General features: G+C 34.3%; 1 protein-coding gene across 6 annotated transcripts in view; it reads left to right on the top strand.

Annotated features, from left to right (window-relative positions):
• The window catches only part of LRFN5 (leucine rich repeat and fibronectin type III domain containing 5), a 291,489-nt gene that overhangs the window by 92,482 nt on the left and 184,633 nt on the right, over positions 1-14,374 (top strand). The gene's annotated exons all lie outside the window — the stretch shown is intronic.

The raw sequence follows: 14,374 nt of genomic DNA, 5'->3' as shown, positions 1-14,374 counted from the left end.
CTTTGGAGACAGTTTAAATATATATCTTTTATTAATTACATATCTCCTTTGGCATTTTAATCACTATGATGGCATCCTACTGGCTATACCATTGTGGTCCAGCTGAAAGAATCGTTTTGTAATTGATGTGTTTACCAGAGAAGCAGTTTATGCAACAATGTGATATCCTGAAGAATAACCAGGCCAAGGACAATACGTACTTATCTTTATTCAGCACCATTGACTTTATCTGTTGGACTAGCTTTGGTTTCTATTCTTTTAAGCATTCCATTTACATATAAATATTGATAGTTACTTATTTTTTTCAGGCAATTATGTCCTATATACAGAAGGAATAAAAAAAAAATAAAAAATCAAGATGAATAATCCTGGCAACCATGTAATAGAGAGATGTAATTTTGCTCACAAACCAAATGACTAGTTTGTAAATAGTGTTATGAAAGATGGGAAGCCAGCTGGCAGAAAAAAAAAAAAAGCCCATCTCGAACCATATACCAATATGAATTGGTAAAACATTTATATTTAAAAATATATATCTAAGAAAAAAACCTGAGGAAATGCATAACCTTGAAATAGAAGAGATCTTCATAACCATAACTTCAAATCTGGAACCCACACAAGGACGTATGATTATATTAAATAATCAGTTACTTTACAAAGTATCTCTACAGAAAAGAAAACACACAAAAAAGATCAAAGTCAAAGACAGGGAAAATTAAGTACATACCATATTCCAGACAAATACTAATATTACTAAGATTTGATAGAAACTAAAAACAAAACAAAAAATAAACTGGTATAAAAAAAGAAAACAGTTACTATAACAAGATCATAAAGTAGGAATTATAAATAGAAAATTATATCCAACATCATAATTCTAATAGAAATCTAGATTACAACAATACTAATTGAACTGTTTTTTAATCTATGGGATTGATAAACATTTTTATGCTTAACATACACTACTAGTTTATGAGTAGTAAAATAACACTGTTGCTTATGGAAATGTAAACAGAATATTCCACACAGTAGGACTATTTTGAAAGAATAGTTATTATTTTAATAATTTCCAGAGGTCATGTGCACTCAGCAGAGAAAGAGAGAAAGAAAGAGGCAGAAGAAAACATCTGCCCTTGGAGGGTGATCATGATGCAATTCCTTCTCCTCCACTTCCCCATCCTGCCAGAATCTGGGGCATGCATGCACATGTCCCCAGAGCATTTTCAAGCTGTTGGGGTCAGGACTTACTCATGGTTGGCCATGTGGATCCAGTCATTTAAGCCCCACACTTTACCTCCCTCATGTGAGACCGGAATGATAGGTACACTTTGACTCATCCATTCTTTCTCCAGGAATTGTAGTTGTATATGTATGTAGCAATGTTTGCACAGAAATTTTCATGTACCATTATTGTAATAGCAGCAACAACTTAAATTCCCATGGTGTTTGTTAAACAAATTGAAGTATGTTCATGCAGTGGAACGCTCTCCCACTGACAATTGAATAAAAGGGTAGGGAAGCTTTCTATATAAAGTTGTGGAAAAGCATCCAAGGGATGTTAAAAAGTGAAAACAAAATTCTGTAGCGTATGTAGAGTGCAATAACAATGTAAAAGTGTAGTCCAACAAAACTATATTTTATTATCTGTATGCACACACATACACACACATATGCATACAAAGAATCTCTGGACAAATACATATTAGATATATATGACAACTATTGATAGTTATATAGAATAGAAATCAGAAGGAAGTTTTTCATTATATATTTTTAAATATGTTTTTGATTTAGAATAGTTTAAATGCATTACTATGAAAATAAATAAATTGAATTGTAAAAGGATTAAGAAAATATTCCTCTAAAAAGTTCAAAATAAATATTATATTTCTGTAGGTTATGTTTCAAGATATCTGTAACAGTTTTTCATTTCATTTATGAGCAGAGTGAACCATTGTGCCTCTGAGGTTTGTTTTTTTAAATTCATCCTTGATTGTATTTTGTTGAGTTATAAAATCATAATTTCTCCCTGGAATAGGTTTAGGATTAATCCATCATTTTAATTTTAGTAGATAGAAAAACTATGGCCCAAAAGATTACATTTGCATAATATCAGAAAGCAAGGTAGTGGGAGAAAATGGACTTTTTAAAAAAAAATTGACTTTCAGTGTGTATTTCTTTAATGATAATGAATTCTATTACATTACACTATTATTTCTTATATGTTCTATTTCACTTTTAATAGTTTCCATTTTATTATTTCATAAAAACCTTGAACTTGCTCTTCTTCAAGGACAAAAATGTTAGCAAAATGGAATTTGAACTATTTAAATGGTTATTTAAACTAAGAAATAGTAACATCTATTTTTCTTTTTTATTATTAAACTTTAAAAGTCATTCTTTTCTATAAAGGTAATTCATTTTCTAATATTAGAATTTTTTAAAAAATAAAATGCCTATAATATTTGAAAAAGTAAGGAAGCAAAATTATTGTGAAAAAAACTTTATAATTTATAAAGGAATCAATTTCTTAATATGATAACAGTCTAAGATGAGAATGTGGACCTTCTTTTATAAAAGCTAAAGTAATCTTAACGAAAAATTATTCTAGTCTAAAAATAAATAGTAATTGATTCAAATTTTCCTCTTCAGAACATATGTCTTTTCCTCCACTCCTGACAATTCCCGTGTTTTCTGCTCTGACATCTAAGATACCACTAGCTGGTTTAGCTTGTCATGTCTATTTGTTCACTCCAGTCTCTCTTTAGGCAATGTGTTTCTTTCACCCTTTGCCTCTTTGAACCATCCACCTCTCTTTAAATAAGGTTAAGTAAATTTTTCTAAAGCATCACTCTGTGATGTCACTTCCAAGTTCAAGAATCTCCAAGAGCTTACAATTCTGTACAAGAGAGATCAAATCCTACATAGCCAAATCTATTAACTGAGCAGCCATGTTTAAGGTCCACGCAGACATATTTTCTCTAGTCTCGATAGCTCTCTTTCTATGAGCCAGAAGTTTGATCCATGTTCAAATTATGGCTCTACTAGATGATGCAGGGCAATTATGTGTTTCCTAAACATGTCAGCCTCCTTATTTGTAAAACTTGACTAATGAGTGTACCTACCTCGTTAAGACTACATGAGGTGACACAGGCAAAATGCTTTAGAAATAGCTTAGGCACATGGTAAGCACTGTAAAAACAGGAAAGGTCTGCAGGAAGTTCATTGAAAATGCACACTATGACTACTCTATGAATGGATTCCAATTATTTTTGCATCAAAATTATCCACTACTTTAATTCTGTTTCTGACCTACTTTTGGAAGGCCACTCATTAGCTCATTTTATTTCCTTCTTTAGTGCTAAGGTTCTTTTTGATTCCTTCCTTATGTTCCTCTTTGTCTCATGTGTAAGATTCCATTTCTCCTCCTATCCATTAATGCAACTGTTATTCTTTCTTCAGATTACAGTTTAAGTGCCTTCTTCTGATGACATACATCTCTGTACTCTTTAGCCAGACACATAATAGCATTAGACTAAAAATTCTTATCTCTTAAATAAATGCTTCTCAGGAATAGAGATCATGTTTTAATTATGTGACTCCATCGAATGCCTGGGTGTCTAGTGTTTATATTTTATGTTAAGTAATAATACATTTATAATTTTTCTATTATTAAATATAAGACATTTAAAAACATGATGAAAATTTTATTATAGCAGAATTAGGCTACATCATTGATGAAGGGGTGGAATTAATTCAGAGAAATTAGCTAGAAAATTATAATCAACACATATTTGTGTTATTGATAATGTGGAATATTTTAAAGATGAGGGTAAATTTTAATTGACTCTCCAATAGGAAAAGGATAGTGATAAACATTTAATTCTAAATGGAGAGACCTATATATTTAAACTTAGGTGATGGACAAATTTTTAAAATGTGCAAAGCAATAGACACATAAGAATCAAATAAGGAAGGAATTAGAAGTTACAGAAACTCTTTCTCTTGAACAACATGGTTAACATTGCCAAATGCTGTGGAGGCATCCATGGTCCTAGAACTAGCAGTGTTAAGTTCTTCTGGGAGTTTGTTAAAAATGTGAATACTCAGGCTATACTTCATACATACTATTTGCATTAAAAATTTGACATTGATGTTTGATCTTAAGGGGAATGCAGATCAAAACAACAATGAAGTACCACCTAACCCCAGTCAGAATGACTAAGATTAAAAAAACAAAATTGATAAGTGCTGGCAGGGGTGTGGAGAAAGGGGAACTTTTTTACACTCCTGGTGGGAATGTAAATTAGTCTAGCCACTGTGGAAAACAATTTGGAGATTCTTCAAAAATCTACAAATAAAACTACCATATGATCCAGCAATCCCACTTCTTGGTATCTACCCAAAGGACAGAAGAATTCTTCATTAGAAAAGTGCTTGCACATTGATATTTATTGCAGCACTATTCACAATCGCTAAGACATGAAACCAACCCAAATGTCCATAAACAGATGAATGGATTGAAAAACTGTGGCACATATACTCTATGGAATGCGATTCAGCCATAAAAACAAACCAAAAAAAAAATAAATAAACCAAAAAAATAAAAAATAAAACAAAACAAAACAACAACAACAAAAAACCTTGGCTTTTGACAGAAAGGGGAAGAATGTGGAAGATTTACTGCTGAGTGAAGCAAGCCAGGCTGTGAAGGAGAGACATTGTATGTCCCCAGTTAACATATACCAAGTGTTTGTACTCTATGACTGAAACTGATTGACATGTGGTTCAAGAGAAAGAGTTTCTGTAACAGTAAATGGATGTAAATACCAGATATAGTGTGTGTGTGGAAGAGTAGAGTCTGAGGAAAGACATTTAGAAGAAAACTAGAGGACAAAGCATTAATGGGATAAAGAAATGTGATATTATCTGTTGCAGATACTTTTATAGTTTTATCAACTGGAATAGGGAGAAATTTTTAGACATTGAAATATTCAGTTTGTATGCTAAATAATGTGATTTAATGTAAAAGAGAAAAGGAAATAAAAAAAATGTTAAAAAAATTGACAAATGGTTTTCTGCCTATTAAATGTGAACAGTGTATGGAGCACTGGTTCTTGACCTTGCCTGTGTATTAATGTAATTTGGGAAGCTTTTAGTAATCCCATTACTTGATCCATACCCTAGAGCATATTGGAATCTGTCAATTTGGAACTCAGGCATCATGTGCCTCTGGGGTTGAGATCCATTGCTATCAGCACATGAAAGAGACCAAGGACTACATTAGAAAACGGAGAACATTAACTGGTGAGAATTTCAGAAGCTAGAGAATAATCTTTGTTGGCACTAACAGATAACCATGTATTCTTCCTGAACCAACTTTATCTTTGTAGCTTTCTGAATTTTATTCAGCAAATATTTATTGTGGGCATACTTGGTGTCAGACACTACTAGAGGAATTGAATTAATGATCTCCAAACCCCTTTCAGTGCTAAAATGATCTGACTTTGCTGTCTGTTTGATAAATTAAAAGATAATTGGTAATATATAATAGACAGGGATTACCTGTGTAGGATTTGTGTGTAAATGGGTGGTAAGAATATTTGCTGACTATAACTTCAAAAATTGAGTGGGTCATACTGATCAAAAGAATCAATTATATCAGAAATAGAAAAGCCATCAAAGTCACGTTGTAGGGTTGCATTGTAGAAATAAAACTAGATAAGCCAACACACATTTATGACAGTGAAAGTGGTGGTAAATTTAAGAGAGAGAGCAGGAAAAAGTAGATGGCTAATTTAGTTTATTTATTTATTTATTTATTTACCACCACACGAGTGAAAAGAACCTGATCGAGGGAACCAGCAGTTAGCGTAATGGCTATGTCGCTGGACTCCCACATAGTCGACCGCGGTTCAAGTCCAGGACCTGGTGGCTTAAAACTCACGCCGGGCGCGTGTGCGTGCGTGTCCAAGATCCCGAGAGGAGAATGGAGGAGAAGGGATTGCGGCGTAGCCATCCCCCCTGGGGGGTGATTTCTCGCTTTCTGTCTCTATGTCTCTCTCTCTCTGTTTGTCTGGCGAGCGCACGCGCCCTACAATGAAAATCTCTCAAAAAAAAAAAAAAAAAGAACCTGATCAATACTTACTAAACATTAATGCACAGAGCAATCACCTGGAGGTTTTTGTTAAAATGAAGATTCTTACTTGGTTGGTAGGTCACTGGACTAGGGCCTGAAATTCTCTTTTACTTTTTTTTTTTTCTTACTTTTCTCCTTCTTCTTATTTTATTTATTTATTTACTTATTTATTTTTAAACTGTATGTGTTTTAGACAAGGTCTCACTATGTTGTGATCCTTCTGCTTCAGCCTCCTGAGTAGCTGGGACTAAAGGCCTCTACCACTCACTGTGTAGGACTTTGAAATTCTCCTCTTCAAATAGGCTTGCAGGTAATGAAGTGGTGCTGGTATGGGGGTCCAGTTACAGCATTTAGTGGCTGAAACTCAGTTGTATGATGCAAGGAGAGCAGGCGTCTTGCTAAAAACTAGGCTTCTCATGCATCTTTACTAATTGCCTTGGTAACTGCCCATCATCAATGTGAGGACACCACTTTTAAAACTCACATGAAAATGAAATAAATTTGAGTGAGAGATAGAACAACATTCCTCTTTTTAAAAATGTGCTATGTGGGAAGAGATTTGACGAGGAAGGTCTGTAGTTTATGAAGATAAGCCTGGTTAAGGAAGCATGTATTTTATCTTTAAAAAGTTCATAGATTTTATGAGCTTATGAAATTCTAGGGTACAGCAGGGCTATTTCATCTCCAACAGTCTTTGGTCACAGTCAGTGTAAATCTGCAGAGCTTCACTAATGCATTTCCTCATCTGTTGATGTGACACTAATACTTCACGGAAGAAAATGTTACAGGGAATAGGGTTATTGCATCAACACCAGACACTAATCAGGAAATGACATGCATTTTATATGGAGTAGAAATTAGGAGTGAATTTGGAAGGGGTAATTTTTAGGAGCACTAAAAAAAAAATTAGATTATGAGAGTTGGGTATAAACCATAAAAAGAAAAAAAGATCCAATTTTGCCTTTATCAAGGATTAAAAAAAAAAAAAAAACTAAGAGGTAAAATGTATCGGGGGGCTATTTATTTAGGGAGAATAGGAGGATATCTTTCAAGAATGAGAAAAAGAAAAGAGAAGATTTACCACATAGGGGGAATAAAATTTAGTAAGACTTTACTAAAGAGATTTTCTTTTCTTTTTTGTTGGGGGGAAGATTTTCGTTATGAGGTGCCTGTACTTGCCAGTGAGACAGAGAGATAAAAAGAGAAATCAACCCCCAGGAAGGATGGCCACGCCACAGTCCCTTCTCCTCCATTCTCCTCTTAGGTTTTTGGGTATGCACACACATGTGCCTGACATGAATTTTAAGTCAAATGGTGGTTGACTACATGGAAGTCCAGCAATGTAACCATTACACCATCAGCTGGTATCACTAAAGAGCTTGTAAGACAACATGAAGATGTGTTTGCTAGTAGATGCATACATTTGCTATGACTAAGGACATGACTTTGAACTCTTTTAACCCAGGGTTCACAATGGAGAAGTAGTTAATTATGTGCAGAGAGGGCCTGGCCACTGTTGGTGATAAGGGAGAAACACAAATAACTGGAAAGCAAAGAATGAGATGAATGAATTAGAAAACACCTTAGTTTGAAGTTTTCAATTATTGTAAGTGAAGAGAGATAAGTTATGTTATGAGCTCTCAGGGTAAGATGATGTTTAGAATTAGAATATGGTATATGATGATAATATTATGATCACAAATGTTATTATGAGAGGAATTTCTTTAAAACCAGGATGTCATGCAGTTCCACAATGTGACAATTAGAGTTAGTACAGATGCTGACAAGTGTGGATGGGAAACAAACATACAAAAAAATCTACAAACCAGTTTATGAACTAGTCAAGGAGGGAAAAGAATGAATCCTAGTTTTAAGGATTTGCAAAGAAGAGTGTGGTCGCGACATCCAAATAAATAGGTTTGGAAGGAATGTAGCGCTAATGCAGTCTGAGCCTATGACTTAAAAATGAGGAGTCTCATAACAAAGAGGATAAATTACTTGTCCTGAAATACATACCGTTCTGATACCAGGACTAAAATGCAAAATAACCAACCTATGTTCTTATCAGCAGTGATGAAGACAATGTCTGTGGTGGTAGTGATTTTGGCAATAAGGTTGCAGGTATACATATCAAGGTCCAATTAAACACGGAAACTTTACTTCTAACTAAAACAAATAGGTAAATGAATATTTAATAAATATTTTATTCTAATTTCCCCTCCAGAATTTTAGTTCTGTAAGTGTAGTGATATTTGTGTGTGTGTGGTGAGTTTATTTGACAGACCTTACAAAATATAATTCCTTTGGAAGGTTAAGGACTCTTGGGAGAGAATGTTTTCTAAAACAAAGAAGATGCCAGGCCTATGTGGGTTCATCACAAAGTAATCATAAAATGGGAGGTTTTTTCTTGGTAAATGGAACCTGTCCCTAGCTCAGCTGCATGGATTCATGTGTGTTCTAGGGCAGAGAGAAGCATTGCTGCCATTGCTGCAGTAAATTTTGTAACCCACAGGGAAATGAGTGAGGTGATGTGGAAAGAAAATACCCCTTCTACTTTGACACAGATCATCAAGATGATTCACAATTCTGGTTTTTTTTTTTTTTTTTCTGTAGGGTACATGCACTTGCCAGAGAGAAGGAGACAAGAAAGAGAAAGTGAGAAAGCACCCCTCAGAGGGTATGGCCATGCTACAATCCCCGTCTCCTTCATTCTCCTCTAATGATTTTGGGCGTGCAGGAACATGCTTTCAGAGTATTTTTCAAGTTGTCAGGACCAGGACTCAAACTACGTGGTTAGCCATGTGGGATCCAGTTTCCTTAACCAGGCCATTGGCTAACCCAAGATGATTCATTATTTAGAAGATTAAAGGTAATGATGGAAAGACATCAGAAGGAAAAGAGGTTATCTCCTACCTGAAAGTCTGTGACTTCTCAGGATTGGCTCCTGGACCAACAGTTGTCAACACCACCCAGAAAACCAGAATCTCAAGTCTCATCCCAGAGCCACTGATTCATAGTCTAGATTTTTATAAGCTCCCCATTATAAAGTATAAGAAGCATTGGTAGGTGGTGCCTGGCCAAGCAGTTAGTTGAAACAGAACCTATTGAAGCAGTGGCGACATCAGAGAAAGCAGACTTGCGTATAAACACACCAAAGGCTCATTCTGAGTATTCTCTACTGATTTGGTAGATGGATAAACACCCTATGTGAGCAGATGAAGGAGGATTGAAATGAAATCTTGGTAATTATCATTAGCATAGCTCCATCTGTAAACACAGTCTGTTAGACCTAGAAAAACTGAGATTTTTGTCCTTTCTACAAATGAAGACACTAAGGCTCAGATAAGTAACAGACTCAAGGTGAAACATTCAGGGTATCTGTACTCTTTCCAGTCTACTGCCAATATATTAAAGAAGCAGCAACTCTATTTAGCAAGAACTATGTCCTCACTACCTTTCTTGCATAATCAAGAGCCAGGAGAGACAATACAGACCCTTCAGAGCTGAAGTACATGGGTACTATGGCTGTTTATATTTAGGACATGTCAGTTCCGCTAAAACAAAAAGTGGAGAAAGAAGATGAAAAATTTGGTGCTCCAGAGGACTCTGTTGTGGCATATCACCAAAGAGACTGAGTTAATTTGACATGAGAGTGCCAGAGTAGGGGCTCCCCGTGCAGCTCCTAAGAATGTTAACAGAATATCCTTTGTCAAAGATCAGTTGGCTGTAATGAAATAGAGAAGCTAGAGACACCTGATAGTGAAGGTGGCAAAGTGGCAAGGTCACTCACAATGATGAAGGCAGAGTTGGGAGTGTGGAAGGAAGGCAAGTAGGTAAGTGGACATTTCATAGCTAGTCTACATTACCAAATTAAGTTAATATGAAACAACTGGCACAATAATACATTGTATACTTCTAGGATTCTGATTATAAATAGAACAACTTCTGTTCAAGGACCCAATGTGTTATGTAAGCATAATCACAATAATTTCCTCAGTACTCTCAGGAGATGTGGATATCTAATACTATTTAACCTACACATTCCTCTCTCTCAGTTGAGAGGGGGAAAAAAAAAAAAGAAAAACTTGGTGGAACAGTACCCATTTCCTTTTTGATAAAGTAGTTTAAAGTGTATTTTTTAGGCTCTATATAAGCCATCTTTGCAAATCATAGTTTCCTGTAATACTCTAAAATTCTAGTGTACAATTTAATTATTGGGAGACCCTTTTGGATCTGCTGATGAGACTAAAAGAGGAAAGAAATGAAAATACAGATTTAAAAAATTGGAATATCTGAAAGCTTCAGTATTATCAAAGTCTTGGGAAAATGTCTTTATTAATTGACAACTGAAATATAGTTATTTAAACTAGCTAGCAATTACATAATTTAATTATTTTAAAAACCTTACACCATGTGCTTATTTTATAATAACAAACTTGGTATAATTAATGGTTTCCTCAAAATTAGCTCCTTCTTGAAAAATAACTTTTCTACATGCTAGCATTAGACTTTTTTTCTTTTTCTCCTGAAAGATTCAAAAATTCTTCAGTCCTATGCAGTGGAAACAGTTTTTCTGCTTGTAAAAAATGTGTTAATTATTACATTCTGACTATTTAGCTAGTTTTCTTCTTGAGTACACTTATCCCATGAATCAGAATTGCCTTCAGAGCAATGACAGTAGGATGAGTAAAATGGTGTCTTCCCACCCCCTTGCCACAGCTAACGTATTTTCTTCTTAAAAAGGGCTACAGTCCACAGCAGATTTTGCTCCTTGTCATCTTCCCTTTGGGAGAATGACTATTTATAAATACTTTTCTAGAATACTGTGCATATTTCCCAGAGTAAATGCCCCAGATTTGATAATCAGTTCTTGGTAAAAGCCTTTGAAAATCAGTACACTTCCTTCTACAAAGATGATACTGTCAGGTGGTGCAATAGATGTCAGTGTTTTATCAGCATTGTTATGACAATGTTTCATCACATCCTGATAAGTAGATTATTTTTTTAATTTGGAAGACTTTAACTTTCATCTATTTTCTTTTATTGGGACTTAATGCTCATGTTAAGGATGTCAAGGAGAGTTTATGGATGGAAAATGTCTTCAGAACACTGTGGCTGATGTGCTTATCATTCCAAACCAGGTAGCTTCATTATTCATCCCAGAACTTTCAACCCTACAGGTGTGACTGCCTATATTTGAGAGTCAAGGGGATTTTTGGGAGTTGCAGTACAATACATTTTCCAAAAAATAAGTCAATGAGTCAATAATGGCCAAAATAGAACTTTACAAATGGCTACTGAGTTCTTATTTTACTTTCTCCTCATTTTTAAAAATGTTTTCCTCCTAGGGGCGCGGTGGCGCCCGCCCTATGGCAAAAATGTTTTCCTCCTAATTTAAGCAAGGAGTGTTTTCCTTTTTCCTCAATATATTTATCTGAATACAATGATCATTGTTAGCTGTCAGTAGCCATAGATGCCACTTGGGAAATGATTTATTTCTTAATCCTTAGAAGGTGGTTGTCCTCACCAGACGAGAGAGACAGAGATATAGTGAACCCCCGTAGTGGGTCTTAGTCATTTCACATTCCTTTTTACCCATTTCCCTATTCTGTCATGATTTTGGGTATACACGCACATGTACCCAGCATGTTGTTCATTCCGGCAGATTTGGCATTACAATCATTGTCAGCCATATGGAATCCAAATCTCCATGCATAGCACTTAGCCATTGTGCTATGGGGCCAGCCTAGGGAAATTACTTACAGCTTCTGAATAACCATGGGATTACCCTTTCCCTCTTCTCCCATATTATCTCATCTTCTCAGTCCTTTACTTGATCCCGTATTGTTTCCACTAGCCTTCAGTGAAGATTTTCTAGACTTATTAAGTTTGACAATATTTCTAAAATATATTGGCAATCTTTGTACCAGTTGCTGGGGTGTTTATTATCTTTTGAACTTCTTAAAAAGTGAAGGAAAAGGTCAGCAGATGGCATGGTGGTTAAGGCACTCAGTTCCCATATGGTTGACCACGGTTTGAGTCTCAGACCCAGTGGTTTGCTTTCTCACCCTCATCCTCTCTCTGGTGAACACACATGTCCTGTAGAATTTTTTTTTAAATAATAAATAAAATAAATAATTATTTTTTAAAAAGTGAAGGAAAAGGTCACTTTCCTATTATACTTCCCTAGATATGTTTAGGATAGGGTCTATCTAAAAACATTTTGGAAGAAGACATACAGAAGATACCTATCCTGTTACCTGCAATAGATGACATGATCACTGAAGAAATAAACTTATTCTAAGTAATTAGGTTTCTAGATTCTATCTTGTGATTTAAATGCTCTTAGAGAATGAAAGATAAATGTGAGATGTACTTTGTTGAAGTGATGTATGTAGACCAGACAGCTTACTGCATCATCCATTAATTATGAGGATAAGTTATTATGTGGCTTGACTAGTTCACTTGTTTGTTTCTAGAAGCATTTAAATACTAGAATGTATCATTTTGCAAAAGGAGAAAATAATAATTTATCTTATACATTAACTAACATAATTGCAAATGAGCCCCAAAATCTATTTGATGAAAAAGCAAATAATATCTAAAAATAAAACAACCTAACACCTACTCTGTGCAGCATCTTGGGCTTTGATTGCTTTCTTGGAGTTTGCAACAATATTAATGTCACATAAATATTAATGTCATCAGAGCTGCCAGTTCTCAAAGATTCTTGTTCTAAATTGTGAAAACTTTTGAGATAATAAGGTAATTTTTGATAGCTGTTCAATAATATGATTGCTGCAATTCAAAGTTACGGGCCACTCATGAAGTACATATTATTTGTATAATAATATAACTTTAACAATAATCCACAGTCATTAGTATTGTAGTGCTTAATTCTACCTCATACACACCTATGCACACAGACAAAAACACAAACAGACATGATGCTACTAATACTGTATAACCTTGTTTAGGGTAGGGTTATATGCACTTTTTCCTTTTCCTTCTTTGTAAAGTTCTCTTCTTTATTCACCTCATATGCCATTCTTACTTCTTTTAATCCATGGTAGTATCTTTATAATTTCATGTCTCACTATGCTCATATATTACATATCATATATATATAATACACATACACACGCACACACACACACACACACACACACATATATATATATATATAGTAATTACATATTTATAGTGGATGATTTTATGTAGTCTACATGTATCTATTTTTTTTTTTTAAGAATTATTTTATTTAACTTTATTTTTTTTAATTCATTTGTTTATTTCAATTCGACCAGAGGGGAACAGAGTGAGAGAGAGAGAGAGAAAATAAAAAAGCAAGCCCCCAGGTCTGGGACTCGAGCCGCTGCAGGCCATGTGGGAATCCAGCACCTTTAACCACCATTCCACCTGCCGGTCCCAGTATCTATTTTTCTTTATTCTGTGGTACACATTTTTTTTATGTTACCAAACATAACCATACACTTATACATACATATACAAACATAGATGTTACAGCTATTTGCTTTTATAAATTTGTGATCATAGTGTATGCATTCCTTATTTAAGCATATCTTGTGGAAATCCTGCTGAGTTAACTAATATATCTCTAATTTATTCCTTCTAATTTCTTCACCTCTGTACTCATTGATATAACTTTCTGTTGCTTTTTATCTTTATAAATCTATTTTAACAAAGATTATGTACTTTATCCTAAAATCCTTACATGACTCCCACCCCATGGGATATATTCCCAGGAGAGGACTTTCTTTTTGTGTCAAATATTCTGTTAATATTTTCTGCTTTTGAAAAAGTATATCTAGATCTATTATTTTTGAAATATGTGAATATTTCCTTTCATCCAAGACACCTTTAGTTGTTATGGCTCATTTAAATTTTTTTCAGTCTATCTGATGGAGATTATCTAGTTAATTTGAGTTTGAGCACCGTTTTGGTTTCTTTAGCTGTTGGTATTGACTTCATATATGTTTTTGAAAGTTAGTATATAACATTTCTTAAAACAGTGGAAAGTCAGAAACATTCAAATATCCACTGACAGAACAATGAGTGTGTAAATTGAGGTATTTATATGTGGGAACAATATGCAGTAGTGAAAATATAATATTCTAAATGCATAAAGATGCAAAATAAAATATATAATAAAAATGTATGCACTTTTTTTCTAAAGCAATTATACCTTAAAAGTGTAAAAAAAAAAAAAAAAAA

This window comes from Tupaia chinensis, unplaced genomic scaffold (genome assembly GCF_000334495.1).
Source record: "Tupaia chinensis unplaced genomic scaffold, TupChi_1.0 Scaffold000236_1, whole genome shotgun sequence".
In the NCBI taxonomy this organism is placed as follows: Eukaryota; Metazoa; Chordata; class Mammalia; order Scandentia; family Tupaiidae; genus Tupaia; species Tupaia belangeri.
Note: the sequence above shows the minus strand (reverse complement) of the source record. Positions and strands in the feature narration are given on the sequence as shown.